Source organism: Nansenia antarctica (genome assembly GCF_963989245.1).
Source record: "Nansenia antarctica genome assembly, chromosome: 3".
Classification (NCBI taxonomy): Eukaryota; Metazoa; Chordata; class Actinopteri; order Argentiniformes; family Microstomatidae; genus Nansenia; species Nansenia antarctica.
In genome coordinates, this window is record NC_137688.1 from 85004936 (window position 1) to 85019711 (window position 14776).

The following is a 14776-nucleotide window of genomic DNA, read 5'->3' on the forward strand; positions in this document are numbered from 1 at the left end:
ATTATTATTATTATTATTATTATTATTATTATTATTGCTATGATTCATGATCAGCCTCATACTGGTTCTGAATGCTAACAGGGGCCAGGACAAAACCATCAGAGGGAGAAGAGAAAAGCCATAATGATTGTAAGTGTACGATAAGGTCTGAGGGAGCCCAGGGACTGTGGAAGCCGGGTCCCACAAATTAGCGCGAGGAAGTAGAGAGAGTGGGAGTCGAGCGGTAGTGTGGAAAAGGTTTAAATAAGAGAAGACGAGTGATTTTATGACCCCATTTGATGGAACCTCACACGTCTTTTATGCGTCCTCCAGTCATCAGACACAGCCATGGACGTCGTGCTGAGCAGACTGTCGGGGCAGAAAGGAGGGCTATAAGGAGATTCAAACAGTCCATATTTCAAGAGCTCTTTCATCCCTTTCCTCTCCGTTCTTTTTCAATTGACTGCTTTAATAATGAAACGGGCGCTTTCTTTTGTCCGCAATCTGTCTTCTTCTGCTATTCTCCACTTAAGCAATTTCAGTATAACTCATATTAAAATATCTTCCCAATAGGCATTAATATTGGATGAGGACGAGAATATTCTCCTGCTTTGCCCCACTGGCCCCACTCTGACTTCCTCTCTGCAGCGATAGACGCAGGAATATTAACGACTGCCACCGCATTGTTGTTCCTCTCTCTCATGATGTACTTTCCGAGCTGTGCTGCGGAGGGATGCTAAACAGGTACACGCCACTTAAGGAGGGAAAAAACAACAAAGTATTTCGTTAGCGGCAGCCAGCCGCCCTCCCGACACAAAGAAGCGGGAGGTAAGCAGATAAATACCTTGAACCAGGGCCTCGGCGGCTGCTGATACCCACCCCTTACCGTGTCACATTGTGGCCGTTCTCATTAAAAACACATTAACTCCTCGTCCCAGAAGAACCGTGTGCCTCACCGCTGCAGGGATCTATTTAAAGTGGCGTCGTCAGGGATGGAGGGATGGAGGGATGGGGGGGCTCCGAGGCCGCGTCCGGAGAGGGGGGGTCCGGAGACGGAGATGACTAGCCTCGTCTAGCTTCCCCTCGGAGTTCAGGTGTCAACATTTAATTGATACTGAGCAATTAAAATAAAACCGCTCGTCTAACCTTGGGGGGGGGTCAGGAAGGGTTAGGAGGGTGGAGGTTTTGAGGGGCGGGGGGGGGGACACACAAAACACAGGCGTAAGCGTTTACCGTAGATCATTAGTCAATAAGACGTGCGGAGGGGGAGGAGGAGGGGGGAGGGGGGGGAGGAGGAGGAGGAGGAAGGAAGGACTGGAGGAGGGATGGTGAGAGGGGGAGGGAGGAAGACAGGCATGGTGGGAGGGGGAGGGAGGAAGACAGCAATGGAGGGAGGGAGGGGGAGGGAGGTAAAAAGACAAAGGAAAGAAGAAGAGCTATATGACAGAGGAGAAGGCAAGAAAAAAAGGTCCAGATGACAATGGGATACATACACAGCGGGAGGGGGGGGGGGGCTGCGAGACCGGGGATAGCAGGGACATGTCAGACACGGAGATAAGTAGACGAGCGCCTTCTTATCGTTAACGCCGCAGCCTCCGAATGCTGTTAACGTCACCCAGGCGGGGGGAGGGTGGGGGGAGGATGAACGAGTGGCTCCCTGTCACCCTCCGCCGCTGTGTGTCTGTCACCCTGTGACAGGCCTCAGATGGAGCCGCCTCTCAGACCGAGGCGGGGTCAGCTCCGGGAGAGAGAGGACGGTTCGGCGGTAGTCAGGGTAAGGAGACGCTCTGGGGCGGACAGCGGAAGGTCCTTTGAGGTAGATGGATTGCTTTCTCAGCAGGAGGGTAAAGCATCCTAGTAATAGGCCCACCTACAGGCCTCGATTGTAAAAACTTGACTGTGGGAGGTGGAGGCGTGGAGTGAACTGTCCAACATACCCCTACTTTGGCACGGCTTTCTGCTCATCTACCTGCTGGGACTCACCGGCCCTGGGGGGTGGGGGGGGGGGGGGCTCAGGGGGAGGGAGGGTCTGTGGAATCTGTATATGGCGATCTAAGAATAACAGGGTGGGGGTCGTGGAAAACAGCTGCAGAAACCTGCTGAATAGGTTGATGGTAATGAGACGATAGAGCCAGCTGCTTTTTTGCAGACGATGGAATTTCCTTTCCAATTAATAATGGATCCCTCTCCCTCCATCTCTCCCCCTTGTTTTTTCGGACGATAGTATCGTACTTTTTTTGCTCCGAGGGTCACGGGTTCCCGTGGGAGGTCCCAAAGAGGCCGAGCAGAGGTCAGGGGTCACTGACCTCAGCCTCATTCTTTCACTGATAATTTATGTGTATGTTTGCATAGCCTTGACTCCTGAGACTAATATGCAGTGGACTGGTGAGACAGGTAGACAGGTAGACAGTTCTCTGACCCCGGGGTCATTGAATGAGGTTTGGTGGAACATTACCTGGTGAGGTAGCCTGACAAGGACATTTGTATATTCAGCATATCTAGACCACTTACCATACCACGCAAGTATGACATGTGGCTTAACGCACCCACGTGATAGCTTCTATAAGAGCTTTGTGAACACACTATCTAGATGGCATCACGTTTCAGATTCTGAGCATTCATTACTTGCATAGATTGTTTTAGAATGAACAATCCAGGTAGCTAAATCAAAGGTGATAATTCATTCTAACAATCATCTTTGTAAATAGGGCGATAACACGTATCTGCAGTATGTCTTTATGGGACAAGGATTCCCTGTAGTTTTCAGTCTGATGCTCACTAACACCCTGTAGACCATATCAATCACACACAGATTGGTCCCCTCTTTGAGTTGCATTTCATGTACGAAAGGCGCTATATAAATAAAGCTTTACTTACTCTTTTATTTCGAAAAATGTGAATACATTTCCGCATTGTTGAAAATCAATAACACATCTCTAGTCAACTAACACAGCTTGTTTCGTGAGCCTGCTAACAATGTCAAGTAGTGTTCTAGTTAACGAGGTAGCAGTGGGGATTACTCACCCAATCTATTGCGTTGCAGTATTTTGGCTTGACTAGCAAGTTTGTGTTGTGATTTTCAACTACGCTGAAATGTATTTCCGTCTTTCAAAATAAAAGTTAGAACATTTTGATCGGTTGCCGACTTGTTCCCTCTTTCACCAGACCGTGTCACATGTTTGTAACCTACCATAAAATTGAGGTCAAGGCAGTATTGAAGATTGAATGTGTCAGTGTCATCTTGATAACTTATCTCTCCTACTGTGAGCCTATGTTATACACTTTGATATGTATGTTAAAGGTGCGATATGTAACTTTCCTCTTTGAAATTGTCACAAAATAACCATGCTGAATTATTACTTATGATGCATTGGCAGTCTGTGACAGTGTGTGCACCTGTGAAGACCCTGCTCTTCTGCCTGAATTTTCTTTCCTAAAATGTTGGAGACGCTTCTGAGCGTTTTGAATGAATGAATGAATGAATGAATGGTCTTTATTGTCATTGCTATAGTACAGGTACCAAACAACGAAATTTGGGAGGGGTGGCTCCCCTGGTGCTAGGAAAGAAAAAAAAAACTAAAAAAACAAGAAGGGAAAGGAGCTGGTTTACATAAATAAAGGCTATGTACACTATCCACTATACTATACTGTACAGATAAGACGACTAGGGTTGTCATATTGCACATAGTGTTATTGCACATTCATTTAAAGTGTCGCAGTTTGCAGGCTTGAAATGTACACATTTGTGCCTCAGCACTACACCTGATTTTTTCAATCCAGCAGCTGCCATCAATCCGTCCAGACTGTCCAGGGCCCAGAACCTAGGTCTTTGCTGTGTTCAGGGCCTGGATGGCCCTGGGGTAGAAGCTGAGCTTCAGTCTGTTTGTCCTTGCGGCCATGGTCCTGTACCGCCTTTTCGAGGGCAGCCGGGCAAAGTGTTCGTACCCAGGGTGGGTTGGGTCTCTGAAAACAGTTTTGCGACTTGAGTGTGGCACATTGGCTACCTACGGGCTGGAAACAACACACGTCTCAGTGCTGAAAGCCGACCTCAGCAACCTTTATGTGCAAATATGTTTGTAACATGTATTCTCTGAGGATTTCTTTCTGAGTGAACGTCCTGTTTGAAATGACAGCTTTATCTGGGTTTGGTTTGGGGAATGAAGGGATTTTTTTTTTTTTTTTTTCCCCTTTCCTAACACCAGGGGAGCCACCCCTCCTAAATTTCGTTGTTTGGTACCTGTACTATAGCAATGACAATAAAAGTCCATTCATTCATTCATTTGTTTGGAACTTGGGGTTTAGCGAATGTGAGCGTCTCCGCTGGCTGGCTCATTTCTGTGTTCATGTTTCTGTGGACGTTTTTAGATTAGATTAGATTCAACCTTATTGTCATTGCAGAGTGCAAGTACTATACAACAAAATGCAGTTTAGCATCTAACCAGAAGTACAAATAGTGTTATAAGAACATGATATAAAAAAACATGACAATGATAGTGATACTGTACAGTAAGGCATGTATGGTAGTTTAGAGGTATATACAGTTATGAGCTATGTACAGTTAAGGTAGCTTATAAAGTGTGGTAGCTCATGTACAGTATGTAATGTGCAGATGTATAAAAGAAGCTATATAAAAGAGACATGTGCAATGTGCAATATACAGTATATTCAAAGGATGTGCAGTATACAGGATGTGCAGAGGTAGTATTGTAAACATCAGTAGTGCAAAGATAAAGAGTGATCACATTAACCAGGGATGTTCAACCATCATAGTATTGTCATTGTCATTGTCATTGCCATTGTATCCCAGGGTGTGGGGGGAGGGGGTATACTGAGAGTCATTGTCAAGCAGGTGTGTGTGTGTGTGTGTGTGGGGGGGGGGGGGTTGTTTAACACTAGAAGAGCCGTGAGGGGTCACGACCCCTGTGAGTAAAAAAATGTATTCTATCTTTGCACTCGATCATATTTCAGGACCCTCCTTTCATGACTTTTCCTAGATATGTGCGTTCTACCACCCAGTATCCTTACACTTTCAAAATCACTTCAGGAGAAGATAGTATAAAGCTGTTTTGCAGTTTTTCGGTGTAGGAGGCAGGCTAAAAAAAGAAGCGCCCTCTAAATCAAATCAAATCAAATTTTATTTGTATAGCGCATTTCTTACAAGATGCAACTCAATGCGCTCTAGTGATCTCTGTGTGTAAATAGCAGATTTACATTCTAAAAAGGGAGTCTATTTGACCCCCAAGGCGGCTCTAGGCACTAGTAGGTAAAATAGGCACGGCTGTTGTAGTGTTAACAGAGTGATGGCTCTGTGAAAGAAGCTGTTCTGTAGCCTGCTGGTACGGGACCTGAGGATACTGTACTTCATGAGTCTCTTAGATGGTAGGGTTAGGGTTAGGGGTCAAACAGACCAGAGTTGGGGTGTGAGGCATCCTTGATCCTCCGCCCTCCGCCGACACTGGGTTGCCTGGAGGGACTCGATGTTGTGATGGTTGTTGTCAGCGCACCACACCTCCTCCCTGTAGGCAGACTCGTCATTGTTACCTATCAGGCCTACCAATGTGGTGTCATCTGTGAACTTGATGATGGAGTTAGAGCCATGCATCGGCACGCAGTCGTAGGTGAAGAGGGAGTAGAGGAGGGGGCTCAGCATGCAGCCTTGAGGCTCATCAGTGTTCAGGGTCAGGGTAGAGGAGGAGGGGACTACAAGTGCTATTTTGGTCCGGAAAAAGCGCTTTCTTCTTACCAGACACTCGGTTTTCATATTAACATGTTGTTGCTGCCTGAGGTGTTCTAGGTTTTCATATAAACATGTTGTTGCTGCCTGAGGTGTTCTAGGTTTATAAACGTGTTACTACCTGGGTGTTCTAGGTTTATAAACATGTTACTACCTGGGGTGTTCTAGGCTAGGTTCTAGGTTCTAGGTTTTCATATAAACATACTGTTACTACCTGGGGTGTTCGAGGACTCACCGATTGTGGCCTTTCTGTGTCTGGAGGCTGCCTCTTCGGATCATGTACGCGTGCAGAAACAAAACTGTTAAAGTCTGACACTGTAATTCCATTTCGGGGGGCTATGTTATATTAGGGAGGATGTTGTTGCTATGGCTAGAGGTATAAGATATCAGACACAATTACAACCTGCTCATTTCCCAAATCCCAGCCATCCCAACCAAAGCCTGTTAGATCCCAGCCACCCCAACCACAGCCTGTTAGATCCCAGCCACCCTAACCACAGTCTGTTAGATCCCAGCCACCCTAACCACAGTCTGGTAGACCCCAGCCACCCCAACCACAGCCTGTTTGATCCCCCCAACCACAGTCTGTTAGACCCCAGCCATCCCAACCACAGTCTGTTAGATCCCAGTCCAGGTGGAAACTGCTGCCAATGTCACTCAATGTTTGCTGCTGTCCTGTTGTTTACTTTGCCTACTGTATGTTGTATGTATCGTCTCTGTTGCACTTGAAGCATGAAAGTACCATGCCCAAGACAAGTTTCCCCTCGGGGACATTAAAGTATAATCAATCAATCAATCAATCAATCAAAGGCCAGGTTACATTTTGCTCTGGAAGAGCATTCTTTGGACAGATGAAACTCAGATTAACCTGTACCAGAATGATGGGAAGAAAAAAGTATGGATAAGGCTTGGAACAGCTCATGATCCGACGCTTACTACATCATCTGTAAAAAAACGGTGGAGGCAGTGGGATGACATGGGCATGCCTGTCTTCCAATGGCACTGGGTCACTAGTGTTTATTGATGATGTGACAGAAGACAGAAGCAGACGGATGAATTCTTAAGTGTTTAGGGATATTCTGTCTGCTCAGATTCAGACAAATTCAGCAAAGTTGACTGGATGGCGCTTCACAATACAGATGGACAATGACAAAACATACTGTGTAAGCAACCCAGGAGCTTTTTAAGGGAAAGAAGTGGAAAATTCTGCAATGGCAAGTCAATCACCTGATCTCTATCCGATTGAGCATGCATTTCACTTGCTGAAGACAAAACTAAAGGCAGAAAGACCCACGAACAAACAACAACTGAAGACAGCTGCAGTAAAGGCCTGGCAAAGCATCACAAAGGAGGAAACCCAGCATTTGGTGATGTCTATGGGTTCGAGACTTCAGGCAGTCATTGCCTGCAAAGGATTCTCGACAAAGTATTACAAATTTACATTTTATTTATGATTATGTTAATTTGTCCAATTACTTTTGAGCTCCTGAAAATAGGGGACTGTGTATAAAAATGGTTGCAATTCCTAAACGTTTCATACAATATTTTTGTTCAACCCCTTGAATTAAAGCTGAAAGTCTGCACTTCAATTACATCTTGATTGTTTAATTTCAAATCCATTGTGGTGGCGTACAGAGCCAAAATTATGGAAATTGTGTCACTGTCCAAATATTTACGGACCTAACTGTATGTTTTGAATAACTCTTTGACTTCAATAAATGGAATGATCATTTAAAAACTGCATTTTCTATTTACTCAGGTTATCTTTGTGTAATATTAAAATTGGTTTGATGATCTGAAACATTTAAGTGTGACAAACATGCAAAAACACATGAAATTGGGAAGGGGGCAAATACTTTTTCACAGCACTGTAGTATGTTAAAACTAAACAAACAAGGGATACCAAGCTTGGGCTGTCCCCGAACCAGGAGAAAATGCGACCGGAGCACATCAGGTATTAAGGCAGACCTCTCCCCTTTACCACTTTACCCGGTACCGTCACCCTGCCAACTGAGCTTACCGATACGTACGTGTCTGGTCTCATCCCCGTATGTTACCTATGTGTATGTATGTTACCTATGTGTCTGGTCTGTATGTTACCTATGTGTCTGGCCTGTATGTTACCTATGTGTCTGGTCTGTATGTTACCTATGTGTCTGGTCTGTATGTTACCTATGTGTCTGGCCTGTATGTTACCTATGTGTATGTATGTTACCTATGTGTCTGGTCTGTATGTTACCTATGTGTATGTATGTTACCTATGTGTCTGGTCTGTATGTTACCTATGTGTCTGGTCTGTATGTTACCTATGTGTCTGGCCTGTATGTTACCTATGTGTCTGGCCTGTATGTTACCTATGTGTCTGGCCTGTATGTTACCTATGTGTCTGTATGTTACCTATGTGTCTGGTCTGTATGTTACCTATGTGTCTGGCCTGTATGTTACCTATGTGTCTGGTCTGTATGTTACCTATGTGTCTGTATGTTACCTATGTGTCTGTATGTTACCTATGTGTCTGTATGTTACCTATGTGTCTGTATGTTACCTATGTGTCTGGCCTGTATGTTACCTATGTGTCTGTATGTTACCTATGTGTCTGGTCTGTATGTTACCTATGTGTCTGGTCTGTATGTTACCTATGTGTCTGGTCTGTATGTTACCTATGTGTCTGGCCTGTATGTTACCTATGTGTCTGTATGTTACCTATGTGTCTGGTCTGTATGTTACCTATGTGTCTGGCCTGTATGTTAACGGCCGTTGGGTTATTGATTAATGTACATCCAGAGCTTGTCAGGTCATGCCAATAGCATATTATTGAATACGTTTGAAAACAAAAAATGCCTCTGCTGTTGAGTATTTTAAAATGTGATACCACACCCAGATCTGTAAAATAAGGACCCTATTCCATAGAGGTTACAAGCAACTAAGGTGCATTTGGGCCTTTAAGTCCAATAACCGATACAGTAGGCTACCTCATATGCAACATAAACACATTATACCTAATCACATTCAACTGTATATGTTGGACATATTGGGTAATATGCAATTTGCAATAACAAGAGCAGAGACTTTTAATAAAAGATAATGAAGGAAAATCATTCCATGAGAATAACTGGAACTTTTTGAGTCTGTGTAGCCTGCAGTTTTTGGCTGGTTCAGATACACTAAGAGTAAATAAAGCTTTTATTGCTTCGATTCGACTGTGTAATATAGCCAGAGTCTTGGGGGGGATTGAAGTGTAATAGAGGGGGAAGCAGGGGGAATAAAATAATATAAGAAATGTTTTTTCAGGACCATTAGGGACACACCTGACATTAGACACTGTGGTTTCTTATTACACAAAGTTTCAACTGCTTAATAAGTTTATTCATATTCCAAGATATTAACTCAACTGTATGACTTGCACACAGTGCACGCATGTTTATCAAATATAGAATACACTTTCTAATCAAGTCTTATTTACTTTCTTTCCACAATTGTGGAGGGAGGGACTCTACTCTCTCTGACAATGCCAATACCAAACTCGCTCTCAAACATGACAAGACATCAAATCGTTGCCCCCCCCCATGACATGGTGCACGACCACTGTTGGTATGACTGAGACACAGTCGCACAGCAGCAGGCTAGAGGTGGGTGGGTGTTTTGGTCTGGAGCCCAAAATGGCTGCCCTTTGCCTCTCCATTGTACTGCTTCCCCCTCAGTTTTCCCTGGCGGAGTGGTCAGAAACTGCCCGGCAGATGGTGTGTGAGATAGAGGTGTTCCTTGGAGGCGAGGCGAGGCTGTTTGATGGCCCGGAGCCTCGGACCAGAAGCCCCAGCTGTCAGCCGGTCTGTGGTTCTGCGGGCCCCGGCCCTCCAGAGGGGAGTACTTAGCGCTACGTGATAAAACATCACCCACCTGGCCGTTGTGTTGGAGAATGATGGGAGGGGTGAAGGTGTTCATGCTAGTGTCCACAGTATATACCCTCAACAGTATATACCCTCCACAGTATACACCCTCCACAGTATATACACTCCAACATATATACCCTTCACAGTACATGCCCTATCGTGAGTTAACATGTTAAGTGGTTGAAGGTAGACTCTGGGATATGAGTGGGATGACACTACCATAGATGCAACAGACTCGACAGAATAGAGCATGTTGCGACAGAAAGAAAATCCAAAGTAAAAACCCCAAATCTAAAGCAAAGACATTTCAGAAAACGAATATTAGACTGTAGCATTGAATGGGAATGGTGCATGCGCTCTGAACATCTTATGTCGGGTGGGGGGGCTCTCACTGGCTCTTGTTCACATCAGTATCTTCGATGAAAGTTGCTTTGTTTCCATGGCCGTGAGCATTCTCATCATGAATCTGTTCATATGGAACTAAACCAAAAAGGAGGGTGGTTTTCAGTTTTGAATCGACTGGATGGCTTGAGTGCCCACAGGTCTGCGTCAATGTGCTTCCTCTTTCCATATTGTCTCACCTCGCAGTGTCGATGACCTTATAACCTTACGTGTCTCGAAGGTGCTAATTATCCTAACGCTTGGGCACTGACTAAACATTGAAAAATTAACTTGAACAGTACACAATCTAGTCAATCATATTAATAGGATGTGTAGCAGTGAAAGTAGGCAACGGGCATTTAGTGGTTTGAGTCGGGGGGGGGGAAGTGTGCAGGCAGCTGAAGGGATGAGGAGGCACTTAAAGACACTTTTCACGTCTCCCGGCCGACCAATCCGGCGCCGGGGTCTCAAGGTTGACAGCTTTCTGATGCGTGACAGCGAAACAGGGTTTCCGACGGCATTCCTTACAGCGAGGTCAGCGCTCCTGTACGCCGAGTTCTGTTCTGGTTTTCTGCACCGAGAGAACACAGAGACAGCCCTGCTGATGGACTGTCTGGAGCCACCTGCGTGTTTGTGTCCGTGCATGGCGTATGTGATTGTGTGTGTGTGTGTGTGTGTGTGTATATAGTGTGTGTGTGTGTGTATAGTGTGTGTGTGTGTGTATAGTGAGTGTGTGTGTGTGTGTGTGTGTGTGCGTGTGCGTGTGTGTGTCTATATGGGTGGATGTGGTGTTGTTTCTCACCATCCTGTGCTGACCCTCTCGTTCTCCTGTACCATAGAAAATATACTAGAAGGACGAATAATAACAGTGTCCAATGTGAATATATAGAGTTGAAACCCCCAATGATCTCATGAGGTGAGGTTTATTGATTGATATTGAACACATTGAATTGCCATAGAAGCTGTATTTTCAGAACAATATAAACATTATTCTACTTCACGTTCTACACACATGACTATTAATGCCTTTAAAAAAGACTCTGTTGTCTTTCATTTCAAACGCATACCGTACATCAGTTCTCTACTGCGACCACTGTACATTTAGGAGATTTATTCAGCCACATATTTGACACTGATGATAGTTTGAAGGGGCAGGTGGTGGAGACTGGAGAGAGTGGGAGTGCCAAGGCCTCTTTATTAAGGTTTTATGACTCAGAAGTTAGAACACTTTTTATGCATAGTCTCCTATCACAGGGCACCAAAATTAATTAGGACAAATTCATATTATGTCCAAATGAAGCGCTCATGTTTAGTAATTCGTTGAAAATCTTTTGAACGCAAAAGTCTGTGACCCCTTGACCCCAGCAGACGCTGGGTTATTTATCTGGTGAGGCTGTCAATCAGTCATACAGTCTGTCATATGCTGTCATACAGTCTGTCATATGCTGCCATACAGTCAAGAACTGTCCACTTCTGACACTGAAAAACTCCCTAGTTGCTATGGCAGTATGTTTGGGGGTCATAGTTTATCGTATGATTACCTAGTCATAACCATCATTACCTAGTCATAACCATTAGCAATTACCACTTTGGTTTGGTCTTACTTCAGTTGCCTTCATGCATTTCATTACATCATTAATTTACCTTTTTCCTTTGATATTATACCCTATCAAAGACATGCACAGTTGCATGATTTCATTAATCATTGGCACAGAGCATAAAGGCGATCGATGTATACAACATGGGTCATTTGTTTGAGGGAATATCAGAATGTCATAATGCGAGAATATACTCTAGACCTACTTCCATATTGTAGAGGATGTACTGGGGGTATGAGAGATCATCCCAGACAACTACTGTGCTTGTTATTATCAGATAAGTGTCTGTTGTTAATTACTGAATGTGGAATGGATAATTGTCACATTGTCTGCCTATATTACTGCTCTGCCTACTGTATATTGGCACAGTTTGTGTTAATAATTTACCATTTAGCAGACACTTTTCTTTTTTTTCAGTCCCACTCATATTTTTCATTTTTTTTATTGGACGGATATAGTGAAGACAGACAGGAAAGTAAGGAGAGAAGACATGTCAGCAGGGCAGGGGCCGGATTCGAACCCATGCCAACATGGGCATAATGTGTGCACTGTAGACTATGGTGCTAGACCACTGGACCACCCCAGGCCACAGCAGACACTTTTAATCCAAAGCGATTTACAATTAGAGATTACAGCGACAGTCTCCCTGGAGTAACTGAGGGCTAAGTGCTTTACTCAAGGGCATACTAGTGGTGTTCCCAGGTGGGATTCAAACTCATGACCTTCTGATCAAACTCATGACCTTCTGATCACCAGTCCTTTGCACTTTGTGACAATTGTCTTACACACAAATGACGGTTTGCAGTCACATACAAACATATATTCATTGTTTATTAGGTACACACAAAAACCATAGGATCGTCATACAGGGACAGACAGAGGCTCGACATTTCACATCATTGCCTTGATTCAAATGCAAAAGTTGTCAAACTACCATGTGAAAAGGACAAACCTCTAAATACTGTATGAGAAGGTTAGAGGTCGGGGTGTTCAAGCTCAAAGTCAGATTCTTCCATGGACGCAACAGCAACACTGGCCCTTCTCTGCACTCTCTAATGAATTGGTTTTACCCTGTTTGGGAGCAAATTACCCTTCCCCCCCACCTCCTAATTTTCCAATTTGCTCTGTCATTTATATGTAATTGAGGACTGCATTGGGCCATATAATTCCCACAAATAGGGTGATAGAGTGTATTGAGGTGCTGCTTTATAAAGAGCGGTTGGTAAACTGAACATCAATTGTGAAGCTCGGAGCAGACTGGGCCCCTCGCACAGACTGCTGAGTATTTTAAGAGCTCCTCATTATTTCTCAAAGGCAATCCTGGTCGCTGTTCCAACACCATTATATGGAGGCTTTTTTCCCCCAATAGGTGTAATGAATGAGGAGAAAAAAAATATGTATTGCATTTCTTCAGTGTCGGGCCTGCTTGTGTTTGCATCTCATCTCCGTAATCAAATAGAAAAAGCCTGTTTTCACCTGAGGAGACGTGGGGGCCAGGACGAAGGAGCGCCAGCCCGAGTTAGTTAGTACATAAGAGCCTCGTGCACGCAGGTCGCATACTTGCATTTCCGTCCTTCGCGCCCTTGATGCTGAGCTGTTCGTAGACTGAGACGTCACAGACCGACACGTGTTTCTGCTGGGTGCCGGGTTCAAATGCAACCGAACACATCCAGAAGACGTTCAGAAGACTGTTGACAGCAGATGCTCTCCTCCGCTGCCAGGGCTCCGTGGTGACAGAGGGGCCATCAGGCCGCCGCCAGCCTCCAGAGGAGCGCGTGCCCAGACTGTCTGGTTTGGGCTGAGCCTGTGTCACCCTGCCACCCTCTGCCATCGCCCCATATGTGACACGTTCTAGTCTTTTGGTCCGCATGTCGGAAACCAAATCAAAATGTTCCGACTTCTTCTTTTGAAACACGGAACTACGTTTCAACCTATCCCCATTTCAATCCCCCACTGCTACCTAGTTTACTAGAACACTACTTTACATTGTTAGCAGGCTCACAAAAAAACAAGCTGTGTTAGTTGACTAGCGAGTGTGTCCGATGGTTACAGATCAGATCCCGATATGCGGACCAAAGCATTCCAACGTGACACATATCGTTCGCCTTATTCGTCACCGCGACAATGCTGCCAAAGACGAGGACACAGTTAGGGCTTTCACACCGGCATTCGCGAACCAAGTCTGGAACCGGCCGGCGCGTTCAGACCGAAACTCACTTGGTTCGGAGCCTGAAAAGTTGGTTCGCAGCGGGAACCAGAAAATAGTGGTTCTCAAGCGCGAACCAAAACGTAGAACAGTCACGTCGTCAGTGGGTGTGTCATATTCTAGGCTGCAGAGACCAGCAAGAAGGAAGTAGACAAAATGTAATGTAATCTAAATCTAATCATCAAAAGTTTTATTATTCTCTCTATCTTCCTCAGATGCTCAGCAAACACGTATGCGTGTGTGTGTGTACATGCGCGAACGCACATTTCGTACGCCATTTCTATTTCAGTAATGGAGCAGCTGATTAGTAAGAGAACACGTGTAGAAAGTGTCTTTTGTTTTGTTTAATAGAAAATTGTGTTTATTTCAGATACTGTAGTGGAAGATATTATCCTCATTTCCAGTGAAATAGCTGCCATCTAGTTGTGACATTTTTGTTTATCCCGCCCCTTCATCACCCAGCGTGGATGGTTCTGGTTACACTGGTATGAACGCGGGCTCGTTCGCCAGACAGCACCAACGTTAGTGGGTTCCCGAACGCAAACGCGAACCGGAACGGTTCTTTGCCGGTGTGAAAGCCCAAAGAGGGATGTGTTACGGTCTCCTCCCTCCACTGCTGTTTAGCATTTTGCTGATTCTGTGTTGCAGGATGGCAGTGGGGAGAGGAGGCCTGATTACTTTTTGACCCTTTTGTTAGTGGCAAACGTTTTTTCCTTTGTTTACACTTTACAGCATTCCACATACAGATCACTCACCCACACCCTACACCACTGATATCACTGACTAACACATCCCATCTGTATTATGCTTTCTTTTAGTCTTTAGCTATTAATAAAACAGTGATTATTTACTTTTACCCTTGACTTGCCTCCCTTCTTGTCCACTCGCTCTGAGCCGGGTTAGTGACACATGACAGAGTGTTTCTGTGTCCTCCGCCACAGGAGGTGGGACAGCGAGGCAGCACGCAGGGACCCTCTGATCCTGGCCC